We start from the raw sequence: 19,501 nt of genomic DNA on the forward strand, positions 1-19,501 counted from the left end.
CAATATTTGGGTAGGCTGAGAAATTAAAGAATTTAGTGAGTTAGAGTTTCTCATGGCTTCACTGACAATTTTGCGGTTTAGAAACCCCTCATAGTTCTTTGGCAGTTCTCTTTTACTTTTTTTCCTCTCCTTTTCTGTTCTCTGTGAGCTTATTATACAGAGTTCTTACATAATTTTACATTCATATTAGAGCAGACTTTAAAAATTAATTCTTACTGATGCCTTGGTGTGGAATATATATATTATTAATGATTATATGCACATTATAATTTATTAAAATACATAAAATTTAATATATCAAATTTTCTCCAGAGCTATCTTTGCAAGGACAAAAAAGATATGAAAAAAATCTTAGGAGATGATCTCTTTAACTAAAAACCAAAAAGCCTGTGGGTGAATGTGTGTGAATAAAGCAAATACATCCCTTTGTTAACCAGTAAAAAGATTATGGTTCAGTATATCCTATTTGAGGAATAAACTGCAGAATTCCAAATCTGGAAGGGATCTCAAAATCATTTATTTGGAAAATATTTATGGAGGGATTCTATGAATCAGTACTCTGCTTGAACCAGGAACCCATGGTCACTTCCCTGGGGCTGACAGGCCAATGTGGGAGGCAGATTTTTATACAAATAATTATAATACAGTTATATACAGCTGGTGATTGTCTGAGGTTCATAAAAAGTATCAATTTGTTCTTCCCAGGGAAGGGAGAAAGAGGTAAGATTTGGGGAAATTTCCCTGAGGAAGTGATATTGGAGTAGGTTTTGCAGGCTAGTTGGAATTCAACTGGGGGCTTGTGGTGGTCGTGGTTGGAAAGGGGTTGGTAGGAAGACACATTAATAGAGACACATTAGTAGAGACACACTGAGCAGGCCGGGGTGGGGGCGGCATGTGTGCAGATGCAGAGACAAGAAAGAGCCCGGGGAGTTTGGGAGCAACGACATGAAATTCATTATGGGTGGACATCACCCTGCACGGAAGGGAGTGGTATGACATGAAACTCAAAAGTTAGGCAGGATAGACCACTGAGGACCCTGTACTACATATGGAAGTATGCCATGGATAGGGAGTGTTATGATCAATGTGAAGACTGGAAAGATGGTGGCAGTATGAAGGGTGGACAGGCAGGGAGTGACCCTAGAGCAGTTGTTTTCAAATGTTGTGGCTTCAAGATTTCTTTCTACTCTTAAAATTATCTGTGAACCCAAAGAGCTTTTGTTTATGGGAGGACTTAGCTATCCATACTTACCATATTGAAAACAAAAATGAAAAAATGCAAAAATTCTTTTAAACTAATAACAAACACTTGTATGTTTATACAGACAACAGATGGTTAATGAAAACAACTATATTATTCAAAACAGAAAAAAAATTTAATGAGGATGAATTTGTTTCACATTTAGTCAAATATGTTTACGTCACTTAAGAGAATACATTTGGATTTTCATGAATGCTTCTGTGTTCAGTCTGATGGAATATGTTGTTTTATTGAAATATAAGAAGAAAATTTTCACATATTTGTGTGGCTGGGAAAGGGAGTGTTTTAATTGCCTTTCCAGGTAACTGTGAATATCATTCTTTAATATCACACCAAAACTCTACAAATGGTAGCTTATTAAATTAGTTGTGTGAAACCAAAAGCCATATCAATGAACTTTTGATCTATCTTGTCCTTTGAATAGGTCTTTTAAGTAATCATGCATGATTTTGTATCATCATGCATGGATTATTTGGAAAATGGCATGTTGTTATGAACGTCTTCCAAATTTTGGCAAATTTTCTTATATAATATCCAAAAATCACATTTGTTACTATCACCACTAATGTCATGAGAAAAACTGTAATGTATGGGTAGGCTGTCAAGCTCCCAGTGGCAGGTAAAAGTTTTCCCAAAGTCCAATTTCCTCTTGAAAGCTCCAGTTTTAACATTGACAACAAATGCTGTTATTTGCTTTTCCTGAAGTGACAGGCCTTCCCTTTGTTCATTTTTGAGAAAACGTGTGCCAAATACTCAAGTCTGAATAACCATAGTTTGTCAGTTATTCTTTCAAGTGAAAATGGTGTTCCATGAAAAAAAGAAAAGTGGCTTATTCAGCTCCTGACTCAATCACACAAGTGCTTTTCCTAAAGACAACTATGGCACTTCAGTATGCAGTCAAATACTTTATATATTCCTCCTATTTCATCATACAGAATGTTAAAAATAGGGATTTTTAGGGCTGTGCTTGAGCAAAATTTATACGTACTGCTTCATCAGAGATGTATTATGTGAACTGGCATTATTTTTCTTACTGAGAGTGTGGAGCAATGAAGAAAACACAGACTATGCCTATAGTTTGATGCTACTGCACTGAATCCTGCTAAAGCATTAGCAGTTTTAGTATATGCCTATTGCTCTATCAGTGCGAGTGCCAAAACTGTGAAAAAAGACATATGCCATTTTGGTATTATTACGAAAGTAGTTTAGAACTCAAAGCTCCCACACAAAGGGCCCGAGGAATCCCCAGTTGTCTAAAATCTATACTTTGAGAACAACTGCCCAAGAAGAAAGCAGTTAGACACCACTAAGTAGTCAAAAGAAGAGAAGTAAAGGATCTGACAATAACTCTGGTACCAAAAGGCATGGACTTGGCAATCAGAACTGGATTCAAGGCCTGACTCTGCTGCTGTGTTCCTGAAGCTTTTTTGTTCTTTATAATTTCCCTAGCTGTACAATGGAGATAATCATAGCTCTTACTTTATAGAGCTAATATAACATTTAAATGAGAAAACACACCTAAAAGGTGAGCACAGTGCCTGGAATACATTAATAGTAGGTCATCAATAAGTTAGGGAGAAAAACCACAGCCAGTAGAGTGTATTTAATGCACAAGTATAGAAGAGAGAAAAACAATGAGATTTTGTGACTGATTTGATAGGAGATTTGAATTAAAGTTATAGGGTTAAGCTCACTTCCAGGTTTCCAGCTTAAGCCACAAATTGACATTAACCCAATAGAGAAATGGAGGTTTGAAGGCATGATAATAAAGTCTGTTTGGAACCTGTTGAGTTTGAAATAGCTATGAGATATCTGGGTATATAATTAAAATATGGATTTGAGACTCAGAAAGCTGTCTGGCTGGGGTAAAGTTGATTAAGAAGTTACTGGATGAGTCTGGGCATGGTGGCTCATGACTGTAATCCCAGCACCTCAGAGGCTGAGGCAGGAGGATTGCTTGAGCCGAGGAATTCAAGGCTGCAGTGAGCTATGATCTCACCACTGCACTCCAGCCTAAGCTACAAAACAAGATCTTGTCTCAAAAAAAAAAAAAAAAAAAAAAAAAAAAAAGCAGTCACTGGTTGAAGCTGAAGCTAAGAATATGCATGGCGTTGCCTAGGGAAAAATGGTGAAAGGGTGATGAGTGAAGAGACAAGACTCACACAGCTACCAATTTTTAAGTAATGGGAACATAGAAGATGATAGGCAATGAAGTTAGAACAATTACCTAGATGCCAAAGAGGAATTTCCAAGATGCTAATTAAAACACCTACTTGGGATTTAACAATTAGTCCAACTCTCTGCCTGTAAAATAAATGAAGAACAGTCCCAAAGAAGCTAAGTAATCTCCTCAGAAATGTTTACTGACAAACACAAATTATGACTTTTTCTATTATAGTTGATGTATTTGTCTTGAATCTTACTATAATATGATTTGCTCTAAAAGATCTAAGCTGTATATAAATAACTACAGAAAAATAGATTTGACTAGTTCATTTCAGTTTTCCAGTTTCACATGGCAGTGTACTATGATGCTAACAAAATCTTATGAAAGTACTTGAAGCCAGCCAATACAATGAGTACAAAACTAATATTTGTTAATGAATCAGAATCTAGAAAAATGGCATTGTAAACATTTAGGATATGCTGTGGCATTACTAAGGAAAAAATTTTTTCCATTAGTCATGGCCTATGGGTTCTCACCTTGCCTAATTTTCCAGAGCAGTAGACAGTTTGGCAAATTGTATTGGTCCATAACCTGTAGTATCAGTAGTGTCTCTCTTTCCCTCTCTCTGTCGGGATTTTTACGATTATGTTGCAGACAAAATCGATTAGCTCTGGTCTGTTTCCATGGAAACAAGATTGTGTCAGAAGGCTGTAAATTTTTCATCTTTATGGATGGAAAGTTGCTCTATGTCATATAACTTGAGACAGAACTAAAAAAATCTGCAATACATTTTCATGTCTTTGAGAAGGAGAGTGTGAATCGCTGCGAAGGACTGGGTCCATTACTGAGGAGGGATGCTGTATTTTCTCGGTATCTACAAGAGACTATTCTAGTAAGGGTCTAATGTAAAAGACCAGATTGACCAACTAACTACCTAACTGTTGAAGAAAATTAGTTAATTTTCCCAGTAAAATTTTCACTTAAGGCTAATGATTGTCTGGTAGTTACCAATATTCTCAGGCAGCATATGCGCCCAACAGCATAAGATTTATCAGAGGCATATGTAGAGCACTCAGCACATTATAATGATAACCACTGGATACATTCCAAGGCAGAATTAAATACTATTTTCTATAATTTCAATAGTTTTGAAATAATACCTGGTTGATGTGTCTCCTTAATCGGATGGCTGTGAAGATTGAACAATAACAAACAAAATTCTATTGAATGATTACTATGTCTCAGACACTGTCATGCAATATATGCATGTTAGCCCATTTAATCACTATTACAATTTCATGAGGTTGATACTATTATTATTTCCACTTTAAAGATCAAGACACTTAGGTGCAGGTAGGCTAGATAAGCCAAGGAGCCAAGATTTAAACCTGTCTAGTTAAAAAAAAAAAAAAAAAAAAAAAAAAAAAGGCCTGGGTACCTAAGCCTGCAAAATGAGAAGATTCTTTTTTTTTTTTTTTTTTTTTTTTTTGAGACGGAGTCTCGCTCTGTCGCCCAGGCTGGAGTGCAGTGGCCGGATCTCAGCTCACTGCAAGCTCCGCCTCCCGGGTTCACGCCATTCTCCCGCCTCAGCCTCCCGAGTAGCTGGGACTACAGGCGTCCGCCACATCGCCCGGCTAGTTTTTTGTATTTTTTAGTAGAGACGGGGTTTCATCGTGTTAGCCAGGATGGTCTCGATCTCCTGACCTCGTGATCCACCCGTCTCGGCCTCCCAAAGTGCTGGGATTACAGGCTTGAGCCACCGCGCCCATTCTTGGTGTTTGCTGAAAGAAAATTAGGATAAATCACTACCTTACTGGGAGGTTACTATGTATAAAGCCCTGTGTCAGGAATGAGTGGCATAATCTAAGTGTAGCAATATAGTCCTCATCTTTATTTCCACATAGAAGATAAAGCAAACAGGAATGAATTAATAACAAATATAAAACCCACATCTACATTCACATGTATGCTACACACTTTGGAGTTATTTAATGATAAATTAAAAGGCTAGGCTACCTTCTTCTATGTTAAGTACCTCTTGCTCTCAATGTATTGTCAAGGAAATCAGCATTACTATTAGTCTGAATAAACCTTTTGAGAAAGTAACTCTACAGCAAGGGTAACACATGTTATAGCCAAATACAAATGAAATCTAGACCCTCTTTACGTTATTGTTCCGTTTCTATTAGCTAAACACATGATTGCCAACATGTTCTAACTATTTAACAAGATGATCTATTTCTGTTTTTCTGTATGCGGACTCAATGTCATGGCTCTGAAAAAAAATAGCTTAGTTAAAAAAGCATGAGTTCATCTCTATCTTCAAGATAATTATCCTGGAACTAATTAATTTTTAAGGGTTGATATTTTCTGTGACTTCATCCTTATCAGATAGTTATTAGCTTGAAGAGACAACTGCTAGCTAGTAACAAAAATTAAGTCAACATTTTAAAGGACAAATCAGCATCGTTGGGTTTAATAGCTTTTTAATGTTTCTTTTAAATGCTTGCAAAGTAAACTGTGTGTTTGACTCCCCAGTATTCATTCCATTCCAGACGCTTCCTTCAAGCCCCTTGCCAATCTTTGTTTAAAGACAAGGTATATGGTCTAATTCTGGCCAATGAACGGTGAGGGGTCTTCAGTCAAGTGGTTGTTTGTAAAAAGTTTCTTCACTCCCAAGAAAGAGAACAATGGGAAGATAGCATTCTCTGTCTTCTGGTCCCTTTTCTATTGGGACAGAATACAATGCACTACTTCAGCCAAATTAAAACCAGAAGTGATGCCAATCTGAGGGCAAAGTTGACACACTGAGGGTGGCAGTTCACAGAGACATATTTACCCCTGGGCCTTTGACGGATCACTCAGCTTGTGGACCCAAACAACCTCTGCACTGCTTGTTCTGTTCAATAAACGTCTTTCTTGACTAAGACAGTTTTAGACAGTTTTTCTAGTTAGTTGCAGCTGATACACCAAATAAATAAATAGTCTTTGGTCAGTTCAAAAACTTGACCAATCAAGAAGCCAGCTCACAACCAAGTACTCACCACATATTTGGATGACCTTTACCCCATACAGTCAGGTGAACCATAGATCCAATTACCAAATAAATATAATAAAATTTAAAGTAAATACAATCCAGAGTAATTTACTAAATACACAGGATGAATGTCTCTTTTAAAAGAAAAATATATAAAAAACTGAGTTAATCTCTTTTTCTTACATCAATAGCCTTTGGCATCATTCCATCCCCTAATGTCATCTCTGCTATGTCTCCCTGTATATATTTGCCTCATTGGAAGAACAAACTGGTAGAGGAAGGAAGAAAACACCCCTCTGCCTTCTTTTGGTCCTGATACAGCTGTCCCAGTTAAATGTAGAAATTTTAGTTTATTTTCCACAAAAACAAATTTATACCCAGAAGTTGTTTAGTTACCTTAGTCACAGCACCTTTTCCCGGAAAAGCTCCAGGCCCCTTCTGTGAATTATCTCATTTATTCTTACAATATCCCTAGAAGAGATTCTTTGCTCCTTTCCCAGTAAGCCACTCTACTCTGAATCCTTGACAGATATCTCATCCCTGACAAATCTTGACGTGGCTTGGCTTCAGCTTTCTTGCTCCATGATCTGTGTAGAAAGAGAATACAGGTGAAATTAGCCTATAATCTTTGACATTTGGCATAGGGGTGCTCTGGCTATGTGTCTGGGTTTTATTCCTTTTTTTATAGCCCTAGATCGAGAAAGTAGGGATGATGCAAAGCAGGATACTTAAACCCTGTTAGAAGCATGCCCTAGCATGACTTAGGAAGAATGGGACCAGGAACCACTGCCAGGATCCTAGGGTGGGGACAGGGGCACTTCCTCCTTCTTTGGCAGCCTTGATTCATTTACTCTTTCTGAAGGCATGCTGGCACTCCTAAGCATCCTTCTGTTCTTCCCTCTTGCTTCCTTCTCTCTTCTTCCCTCCTTACATCTTTCCCTTTGCTTCTTTTCCTCAAATACCTCAAAGACCAAAGAGGTAGACTAGTAGAACATGTGGTTCACATTGGTGTTGTAGGTCATTTTCTAGTTCCTTTTCCTCTCCACCTAAAACCCAGTTTGATAGGCTTACTAAAATAAGACAAGAGCTTCTAAGAGTACATTTTAGATAAGCTGAGGTAAAAAGCCTGCATGCTAAATATTAACCTAAATGTAATAACCAGATGTCATACTCCTTTCTGCTATAACCAACAGCATGGCTTAGCAGAGTTAAACCAATAATAATTATTTCAAAGGGCAATATATATAATTCTACAATCAGTAATTAACATTTAAAACAACACTTACTGCAATTCATTTATACAATGCTCATAAGCCAAACTAGTCATGAATTCTCACCAGTAAATTTCCCTTGACCACTTACCGTAACAAAAAAACCATTAAATCTCACTTTTACAATTTTATACATGGTCTATAAAATCTTTGTCTCCAGACGAACTCTCTCCTAAGCCATCACTTTTTTTCTTTCTCTATTCTGTTACCAGAGTGATGGTTTCAAAACACATACCCTACCCTTGTTCAGATCTGTCAGTGGTTCTCAGTGACTCAGAATCACTTTAGCAAAGTATAGAAGTGCCTTTATGATCTGGCCTCTGCCTCTCCTCTCTTACCTCTCAGTAAGTGGTAACAATAACACAAATGCTAACGATAATACCCATCAGACACCCTATGCATCAGAAATTGAGCAATAGATTGTTATATAAATTTATAATCATTCAATAAATGTTACTTCCCTCTACTTCACAGCCTTAAGCTTAATAAATGTTATTTCCCTTGTCTTCATAGTACACAAGTAACTAAGTTTTAAATACTTTGACCTTCAGCCTGAGCTATAATGAACATGATGTTAAGTATGTTAAACAACCAAAACATCAATTTAAATACCTTTTTAAAACATTTGAGAGCTTTTTGCTGGGATGTGGAGGGGCTTGAGGTAGGGAAGGCTGGATATCGAAGAGGGAATAAGGAGGAGCAGAAGGATAGAGTTTGAGAAAGCATCCCAGAAGTTTCTGATTTGCTTGAATTATCTTTCTTTTTCCTATCCTTGTGAAAATTACTGATTTACAGATTGGAGAAAAGGTATTTTATGGCCTTGGCTTCAAACAGGAGAGAGAATTTTTTTTTCTTGTTTTTAATCCCAAGTATCCATGGGAAAATCGCAGTGATTCCTTCATGTGGATTCATCCTCCAATTTAGGCCACATACTTCAAACTGTATTATATCTTAATAAGAGTTGCATGTCACTCATGTTTAAAAGCAGCCCTGGTTTACAAATTAACCATTATAGAAAATTGGACTCTAAGCAATTCTGAACTTCAGCGAGCGTAAGAATCACCTGTGCGGCAGGGCGCGTTGGCTCATGCCTGTAATCCCAGCACTTTGGGAGGCCAAGGTGGGCGGATCACAAGGTCACAAGTTCGAGATAGCCTGACCAACATGGTGAAACCCTGTCTCTACTAAAAATACAAAAATTAGCCAGGCGTGGTGGTGAACGCCTGTAATCCCAGCTACTCAGGAGGCTGAGGCAGGAGAATCGCTTGAACCTGGGAGGTGGAGGTTGCAGTGAGCTGAGAATACGCCACTGCACTCCAGCCTGGGTGACACAGCGAGACTCCATCGCCTCTCCCCTCAAAAAAAAAAAAAAAAAAAAAAAAGAATCACCTGTGCTACTTGTAAAAATGCAGATTTCTGGATTCAATTTCTGGAGATTCTGAAAAAGTAGATCTGAGATAGGGCCCAGGGATCTACATTTTTAATACATTCTCCAAGTCAGTTTTGTGCAAGCGATATATAGATGATTATTTGAGAAAGGATGCTCTGAAGGAATGAGTAAAGAATACAATCTGAGTGCTTTTGGTAATCAAGCCTAGAGTTTATCTCTAATGTCCCCAGTAACTAAGCAAAAAATGGAAGCATATTGGATCACATGAATTTTGTTCTATTTTAGGAAAAAACAAACACATTTCCTAAAAGCTATGTATAAAAAGCAAACATTTTTCAAGAACTGAACTGAAGGGAGGAAAGTTTTAGGATATGGTATAAAGGACATGAGGCAACACGCTCAGCAGACATCTTAAGTTTAATTTTGCACAGATGCGTACAAGGTTCAGTCGAAAAAGTCTTTCTCTGATGGCTGCAATTAGTTAAACTCAGTGAATTTCATTTAGAGGGTGATGAGATAAGACGGTCCAGAAACTTTGCTTTCAGATGACCTAATACATCGATTGGATCTGGAGATCCCCCCAAAATGGTTAGCCTGCATTTGAAATTATCTTAATAAAATTTCAGCATTTTAGTAATTTAGGGGAAATTCTTCAGTTTTCAAATAAGGAAGTGATAGCTCAAACAGCATGATAGAAACACTATCCTAAAAATGCTAGATGTCACCAGTTGAGGAATCTTAGACAATTTAAATCTTTAATTTTATTTTTCTTAAGCCATTTCTACTTAGTATTGTTATTAATGCTCATGCTAACATCAACAATTGAATATTCTAGAGGTAAGTTTGTTTGTATTCTCTTTTGTGGTTATTTTAGTTTATCCTGAACATTTATTTATCCTTTAAGATCTTCTAGTTCCCAGTGTTTGTAAATTTTTTGTTTTACTATGGCTCTACTATTTTTAGCATCATTTTGCATCTTTACCCTTTATTTCTGGCCATGAATGCAACTTTATTTTCTTTCAATTGTTTTTATATTCCTTTATACTGATGACATGATATACCTGCTTAAGAATTTTCCAGGTTACAACCATCTGTGTCATGCAGCAGGCTGTAAAATTCTGGCTATTCAGCATTTTGCGCAAGAACAGAAGCAGATCCAAAGGTGGTCATGGAGGAACTCACAAGCTTTGCCATGAGGAAGGGACAGCTTTCCATCTGGGTGGGAACCTGGTTGGCTCTTCAACCTCTGTGAAGAGGTAACAGCCTCAATTACGATCTGCTCACTTGGTTTTAAGACTTCAGGTCCCTATTAAAGCGGTAACTGCAAATGGGCAAATCACCAAGATATCATAGGGTGAAATACTGGAATGCTGTCTAGGAAACCAAATTGTCCATTCAGTTCTCAGGGAGCTCCAGAGATTCTCCTTGTAGCAACTTTGACCACCTTCATGGTGGTCCACGTTAACTTAGAGTCTGAGACTTCTTTTTTTGTGTTGTATAAAATTCATTTCTTCCTTTAAAAACGTTGGGCTCGGGAGGCTTAGAGCTAAGTGTACATTTTGAAAGAGTAAATTCATTAGCAGACAGTCCTTAACAGATGTATCACATACATTTTCTCCATTTTCCTTGTCTGTGATTCCTATTGCACAAAGATACATTTATATATCTTTGAACCCGGGAGATAGAGGTTGCAGTGAGCTGAGAATATGCCACTGCACTCCAGCCTCAGTGACAGAGCAAGATTCCATTCCCCCTACCTAAAAAAAAGAATCACTTGTGCCTGTGCTACTTGTAAAAGATGCAGATCATATATATACATATATATATATAAAACTTAGCATCACTTTTTAAAAGAGGTGGGATATAATAAATAAAAATAAAATTCCTCTATGAGTTTTAAGACTTTTTCATTCTTTAGCATGATTCTATACTTCTTATAAACCATTTTTTCTCAAGGACTATACTTAATTTTATAATAAAAATAAACATTAAGAAATGAACTTGGAAGCACTGTATCCTAACACTGAAAATAATCTTTCAGGCCATCTAGTTTCACCAACCTAATTTAAAGCAGTGGTTCTCAAAATTTAGCATCAGAATCACCAGGCTAACATCTTGCTAAAACACAGATTTCTGGGCTCCACCCCAGGTATATATGGGTGGGACCCAATTTTGCATTTCTAACAAATGTACAGATAATGCTGATGTTGCCAGCCCAGGAACCACACTTTGACAATACCTAGGTTATAGAATCCAGAATTTTATGGGTTTTTTGTTTGTTTGGTTTTTGTTTTTTTTAAGGTTAGAAACATGTATACTGCATATACAAAAATTAATTCAAGATGGATTAGAGACTTAAATGTTAGACCTAAAACCATAAAAATCCTAAAAGAAAACCTAGGCAATACCATTCAGGACATAGGCATGGGCAAGGACTTCACGTCTAAAACACCAAAAGCAATGGCAACAAAAGCCAAGATTGACATATGGGATCTAATTAAACTAAAGAGCTTCTGCACAGCAAAAGAAACTACCATCAGAGTGAACAGGCAACCTACAGAATGGGAGAAAAGTTTTGCAATCTACTTATCTGACAAAGGGCTAATATCCAGAATCTTCAAAGAACTCAAACAAATTTACAAGAAAAAAACAACCCCATCAAAAAGTGGGCGAATGATATGAACAGACACTTCTCAAAAGAAGACATTTATGCAGCCAACAGACACATGAAAAAATGCTCATCATCACTGGCCATCAGAGAAATGCAAATCAAAACCACAATGAGATACCATCTCAAACCAGTTAGAATGATGATCATTAAAAAGTCAGGAAACAACAGGTGCTGGAGAGGATGTGGAGAAATGGGAAACCTTTTACACTGTTATTGGGACTCTAAACTAGTTCAACCATTGTGGAAGACAGTGTGGTGATTCCTCAAGGATCTAGAACTAGAAATACCATTTGACTCAGCCATCCCATTACTGTGTATATATCCAAAGGATTATAAATCATGCTGTTATAAAGACACATGCACATGTATGTTTACTGTGGCACTATTCACAATAGCAAAGACTTGGAACCAACCCAAATGTCCATCAGTGACAGACTGGATTAAGAAAATGTGGCACATATACACCATGAAATACATGCAGCCATAAAAAAGGATGAGTTCATGTCCTTTATAGGGACATGGATGAAGCTGGAAACCATCCTCAGCAAACTATTGCAAGGACAGAAAACCAAACACTACATGTTCTCACTCATAGGTGGGAACTGAACAATGAGATTACTTGGACACAGGAAGGGGAACATGACATACCAGGGCCTGTCATGGGGTGGGGAGACGGAGGAGGGATAGCATTAGGAGATATACCTAAGGTAAACGACGAGTTAATGGGTGTAGTACACCAACATGGCACATGTATACATATGTAACAAACCTGCAGGTTGTGCACATGTACCCTAGAACTTAAAGTATAAAAAAAAAAAAAAAAGGAAACATGTATACTGGGCATATCACTTATATTTTTGTGGTTTCTTAAAGATGACAGTAATAGATTCTTCAGTTTCATTTATTTATTCATTTGATGCCCTATGGTGTAATTTCCCTGCACCTGGAACCTTGAAATGATTTACAGCAGTATTACACAGAAGCCTGCAATCACTTTCAGTCTTCCTGCTGCCAGCCTGACTCCCGTACAGCCTGTTTTTACCTCGCCAGTCAGAGTGATTTGAGAATATAAAAATCAAATCATATCTTATTCCTCTGCTCAGAAGCCCCCAGAAGCTACCCAGAAAAAAAATCCCAAATCCTTGCAATTGCCTAAAAGGCCTTATAATCTGTCTGACCTTTTGATTATCTAGGGGAAGGCACCTCCTTCTATTCTCTTCCTCCCTCAGTTCTCTGTAACCAAACCGGTTTCCAGCTGTCTTCTGTACCTGGAAGCACATGCAGACTATTCCCCCATTCCAGTATGCTCTTCCTCTAGAAAGCTGAATGGCTAACTCATTTATCTCCTTTAAGTCTTGGCCAAAAGTTTACCTTCTTAAAGAGAACTGCTCACACTTCTCCTCTAATTTCTTATCTTGCTCTGATGTTTCCAAGTCACTTATCATTTTGTTAGGTACTATATAACTTACTTATAATGTTTATTATTCATTTTATGTCTCTCCTGGGTAGCACAGAAACAACACAGGGGCTGGAATATTTGACTTTTTGGGGTCTATTTTCCCCATTGAATCTCATGTGTCTAGAATAGTACACCCACATAGTAGTGCTCAATGAATACTTTTTTAAAATCAATGAATTATTTAATTTTGGTTTCTGAAAAATTTAATAAATTTTTTTAGATGTATTATTTGGAAATTCAGCCCAATCTTTAGAAACTCACATATTCTATTTATGGCAACATATTTTATAATAGCAATGTCTAGAAAAAATGAAACTGTCCACTAATGGGGTATTGATTAAGTAAATCAGATAACTTTGTTTTATATTATATAGATATTAAGATGATAAAACATAAAAAGACTCAATGCAGGAAAAACAAAGCTAAACTCTGTAGGCACCATATTTACTAATTATGTAGCCTTATTTAACCTAGAACAAAATACATACATTAAAGTCCTCTTTACCTCAAATATAATTACATAACTATGCCAAGTTTACTAGACTCTTTTTAAAACAAAGCAAATTGAAGACTGAATACTTTTCCTAAAGTATTTCCCTCTGCAAAATATCTTAGAGAAATAAGAATGATAACAGAGAACAGGGATTAAGCACTTGTCACTTATCAGTGACTGATTACTTCATTTAATATTCACAACAAATATATAAGATAAATATGATTTTTGTTTGTATTTTTTAGATAAGAAAACAATAAGGTTCAGAGGGAACAAGTAACTTGCCCAAGGTCTCATGACTAGTAAATGTTGCCATGAAATTCTATAATTTTTTCTTTGGAAAAGTTAGTCAAAGCCTCTCTACAATGATCTTACCAATGAACTTCTCCAGCTACATCTTACATACTCTGTATATTTTCATTCCCTAAAAGACCCCAGCCTCTGACATCTGGCGTTCAAAAATGTTCACGCTGTCTGAAATATCATTGACCACCAACTGTCACCTGTTAAAATCCTACTTGCACTCCAAGGCTCATCATACCCCAATTCCAAGTCAGAAGTCGTTTTGCCTTCCTCTGAACTCCCAGAGCACACACATGTTGTCTAAAATTTTTACAGTAATTATATATATTCTATCTTCTGTTGTTATTGAAGATGTGCCTTGTTGCTTCTCCATTTATTATTAAATTCCTTGAGGATAAGGGTGTATTAACTACCCACCACAGTAAGCAGGGCATTACTTGATATATGTTGAATACAACTGCCCAAAACAAATCTTACAAACAGTCTGTCCAATATGGTAGCCACTGACCACATGAGGAACTGAGCATTTGAAATGTGGGTAGGTGCCAAATTTCGAAATGATGATATTTAGGACATATCATCTTAAATAAAATATATCATTAATAAAAGTAATCTTATTGTTTCCTCTTTTTTGATATTAGAATCTAGAACATTTAAAAGTACATACATGGGACTCATTATATTTCTAACGCACAGTGCTTTTTTCAGATACACTTGTTCCCTACTCCATCACTCTCCTCGAAGGGATAAAACCCATGAACAAATGCATGAATTAAGCAAAAGGAGAATCCCCTATTCTGAGATGTTCTACAAGGGGGAGGGGGCTCTCTCTGGATCAATAGTTTTTCTATTTTATGTAGTCAGGTTGCTGCTTTTGTCTTTCGGTCTAAGAAACACCATAGTGAAAAAGCTACTTTATTCATAAGTGAACATTCTCTGTGTGTGTGTGCAGAGGAGCAGAAACCACATGCAAATCGGAATATAACAGAATTACAGGAAGCTTTCTATTTTGAAGTACACTGGCAACATGACAAATATAAAGCAAACAGCATCCTCCGAACAATCCTTGATCCTTTTCCTACCCCAACATCAGCCATAATAGAGAGCCCTATGTGTTGCCCTCAGCCACATGTCTCCTACTGCTTGCTGGTACCATGTGCTTTAGGCAGCTTCTTTCCAGGCAAACACAGACTGTTTACTGACTGTAATCAAAATGACAGCACACTGTTTTCACAACTGAGTGTTGAGAGTCGACTGCCTTTTTCACTTGGCAACCTGAGGAAAATTGAGAACTGGGAACTTGAGGTATGACTTACATTACTTTAAGATGGCGGTGTTGACTACTCCACATGTTATCTGTGCTCTGTTGAGATTTAAAATACAGAGGATTGGGATTTGTCTAGCTCAGAGCAAAAAGGTTTTAATCACTGCTTTCAGATGGGTGCAAATGGTAAACCACACCGGAGCACACGATGATTTAGGTGTGTCTGAAGTTCAGCTGCCATTTGATTCTTCATCAGCAAAAATCCAATCACATAAAGAGGACTTCCCCACTAAGCACGCCCCTTAGATACACGGTTATAGTGTTACAGAGTGGATGACTCTAAGATGGTGCCACAGAAGATAATGCAATATACTAGAAAAATATGCCCTGCCCTATCTTTCTTAGAAATGAGATTTAATGAAAAGATAAGAAAGAGGAAAGCAGAAGGAGAGATATACAAGTTGCAAATCAGACAACCTGTATTCTAGACTTGTCTCTGCTATCACTTGTGTGATATATTGAACACTCACGATCTCAGATGTTTAGTGTCTATATGTGTAAAAAAGAAGGGAGAGTTGGGAAATTGACCGGTTAATTTGTAGCACCTCTTTTATCACTAAAACTCGAGTTCAGTGTCCAGACTTTGGTATTCTGTACTGGACTTACTCCAAATGTTTCTCCCTTCTGAGAGAAACTTCTGAGGGTATAGCAATACCCTTATACCCTGAACGTGGGTCACTAAACCTTCTATAAATCAAGTTCCTGAGGTAGGTGTGTCACATCTATTATAGGATATATTCATTTTTAGAAGACTTTAGTGAACTAGATGCTTGCATAGGTCCTCTCCAGCCCCAATTTAAACTGTTTCTTGATGAATAAATAATATAATGCCTTGAGTAGAATATGACTTGAAGATCAGTTGCTGAAAAGAACTATCTTTTGAATCCTTTCTAACTGTAGATATTCAATTTTGTACACATGACATCTCCATGAAATGGTAATATAAAAAATCTCCTACTGATAAATTCCATACAAATTGCAGTTAACAAAAAACCTAGAAACCTTCAAGTCTGGTTTTCAGTGAAATATGACCAGTCACTTGGCCACATCTCCCCCAGAAAGGGCCCTTTGAGATAAAGAAAAGATGAAAAAAAAAAAAAAAAGTCTTTCCTGGGATCTGAATTCAGGACCCAGAGAATCTGTGTTTTTCCTTCAGCCTCTAAGCACATCATTGGCACCAAAATAGAGCAAAGGACTGTGTGCACTGCCCTGATTGAGGTGTGGATGATGCCACTCACTGCAGCGGGGAATGCAGAGTAAAAGGTGTCTGCACATAAGGACAGGAAGGGGATGCTGTTCAGTGCTCAATTCTTTTGAGGCTACAGGAGATCCAGAATGCCACAGGTAAGAGAAAATTACATATGATAAAAAATTTTGTTTTAAACAGGGATTGTAGCAACCAAACTGCTGAAGACTAGCATGGTCTGTCTGTCTTCACCCTCCAGAGAATAGAGGATCTGATAAATAAGAAACTGACTAGTGAGGGCAGTAATCCTGAGGAAAAACCTAAGAAGAGGTGAGAGGGAAGATGCCAGGAGGGAGAGATGCCCTGCCGTGTGCCTGAACTGTCCCCTCAAGGACATGGAGGATTCAGGATCCTGATAAAATTGCCAGTGCAAAATCAGACATTGAGTTCATTCATTCTTCAAGTGCCACTCCTCTTTAAAAATTAACAGACTTTATTGTTTTAGAACAATTTTAGGTTTACAGAAAAGTCGATCGGAAAGTATTGAGTTCCCACATTAAGTGTCTTTTTAAATGTCTTAAATATCTGTCTTCAAAATTTTTATTCAGAAATAAATTGAGAGAATAAATAGAAACGATTTTGTTAAGTGTGAAACTTCCCAAATCTAACTTTCTTGAGGGATATGGATTGTTGGGGGAGAGGAGGAAGTGTATTATTTTCTGATTAAATTGATCTCACAAAGTGTTTTCTGAACTGGCACCACTATAGATTTAATGGGATATTTAAAAGAAAGGTGTCTTACAATGACTCAGGATAATTTTAAGATACTGAGTAGAAAACCATACCTGACAAATGCATAAGAGGGAGCTGACTATTGTTTTCATGGTGTATCTTACCTCTAGTGTTTATTTGCATGAAAATCTGCATCTTGATTTGGATGTGCTCTGCCACTTTTCATTTACCTTCATGCATTACCCTTTCCTTTTCAAAATGTACACAGTTCTTCTGAATAAGGAGTTGGAATGTTTCCTCAAAAGAATCTAGTTAGTTCTTACAATTGTCATCCTGTTGGTAGAGGGGAATGGTTATGTCAACCATAAATTATTCACCCTCTACACAGATCATGTTATTTAAGGTGATCCTTCTTCATAAAAGCATTCCTTCCCTGGTTCAGGCTTTCATTCTTATCAATAGCTTATTGGTTTCTTATTTATGTTTTCATTGCAGACTTTCCAAATACTTTGTGTATAAAGGTTGGGTTTTGTTTTTTTTTTTTTAAAGTAAATGATCCAATCCCAGTGGGAGGACACAAGCACTGTGTCACACACATTCATCACAACCCTGGCCTCGAACATGATATTGTATTTCTTCTGTTTATCACAGAAGCACCAGCGACCTGCCTCAAAATGTGGATATTCTCATCTCGAGATTTAACAGATATTTTCTGTGATGAGAATCATTTTACTGACCACGTTGGCAGAATGTTAGAGATGGGTGAAGAAAACATAGCTAACTATTAATATTAAATGATGATCCTCTAGAGAAAAGACTTTAGGATATAATCTTCTCTGAAGGACCTGTAGAGGATTGTCCTCTATGTCTCCTACTCAGCTGTGGGAAATCAATCCGGAACAGCAACTGGGGTGTTAACCCAGGAAATGTCTCCTTAAAAGCTGACTCATCTTAGGAATGAGATTCTTTTTAAGAAATGCAATTAATTATTAATTTCGCTCCACTATTAGATTAATTCACTTCTTTCTCGGATATACCATTTTCTGAAAATATCTTTTAAAATGCATTTTGGTTTTAAAAAATATGTCCATTTACAGAATCTGTCTTTCCTCCAAATCTGCCTAAATTGTAGTTTTAAAAATTTAAAAATCAAAGTGTTTTGCTTTCAACTGATGATTTGGAGATTCAAAGAATACCTTTCAGCAGACCTACTCTTATTTGATTCCTCAAGACTTAGTTCTCCAGGTAGCAATTTATAAGTAAGAAATAAATCAGTGAGTGAATCTATGGTTGCACAAATCTGAAGTTATGGATGCTCAGCTCCAAATGTGTACATTGTTTGCATGGTTAGCTTGCAAAATATTCCATAACCAGCAGCTGAATCAACTTTCAAATATACTTGGGATAATAAATTAACAATTTCAAATGTAAAATTATTTAAACACGTCAGTAAATGCCAGTGTGTTCAACTAAGGGAGAAATGGACACAAGCGTATTTTTTGTTGCTTCCTTAAGTATTTGCATAATATCTTTACTTAACACATGCCCGCTGGGTAGCACTCTGAAATTATTTTGAAAAGCATTTGTCAACTATCCTTCACTTCCCTAGCCAAGTTTTCATTGGCTTCAGTTATTTTCTCTTTCTCTAGTCAATTGGTTTTCAAACCTGGCTACACATTTGAACTACAATTGCAGGGCTTTTAAACAACTATTGATACCCAGATTCCACCTCAGAGAATCGGATTGAATCGGTTGAAGGTGGAGCCAAGCATTGCTCTTTTTAAAAGTTTCCCATGTGAGTCTACTGTGCATCCACAGCTGTGGGCCACTCTCTGAATCAGCTCGTAATGTTCTACCTCTTTTTGTTTTCTCTCAGTATGTTTGCATATCTCTTTCTCTTTAGTTGTGTTTCTTTTTTTCTCCTGACATTTTTATTGGTGAGGTCCTATAAATCTGTTTTTTGCTTCTCTCATTTTGCTTTTTTCTTCTTTTACTTCCTATTTCCTGGCCAAGAAGTTCCCATTCCAGGTATATATCTTTGATTTGTATTCTTATCCAATACTATTCAGGCTTTATGTCAGTGCAAGAGAACACAATATGATTGTGAATTATATTTTTGCCTGTTTTTTCCAATGCTAATTTAATAGTTTACATTAATTTTTGGTATAAATATAAAAAGATCAATAATAGAACCTAAGGCTATTGTA

The 19,501-nt window shown here is 36.9% G+C and overlaps 1 protein-coding gene across 5 annotated transcripts in view; it reads right to left on the bottom strand.

Moving 5' to 3' along the window:
• SCN3A (sodium voltage-gated channel alpha subunit 3) overlaps positions 1-19,501 on the bottom strand; it is a 114,205-nt gene that overhangs the window by 88,400 nt on the left and 6,304 nt on the right. For all 5 annotated transcript variants that reach the window (XM_007965204.3, XM_007965208.3, XM_007965211.3 and 2 more), the window contains exon 2: positions 6,862-7,052. The gene's annotated coding sequence lies outside the window, so the exon portion shown is untranslated. The remainder of the gene's footprint in view (positions 1-6,861; positions 7,053-19,501) is intronic.

The sequence above is a fragment of the Chlorocebus sabaeus genome, chromosome 10 (assembly GCF_047675955.1).
Source record: "Chlorocebus sabaeus isolate Y175 chromosome 10, mChlSab1.0.hap1, whole genome shotgun sequence".
Classification (NCBI taxonomy): domain Eukaryota; kingdom Metazoa; phylum Chordata; class Mammalia; order Primates; family Cercopithecidae; genus Chlorocebus; species Chlorocebus sabaeus.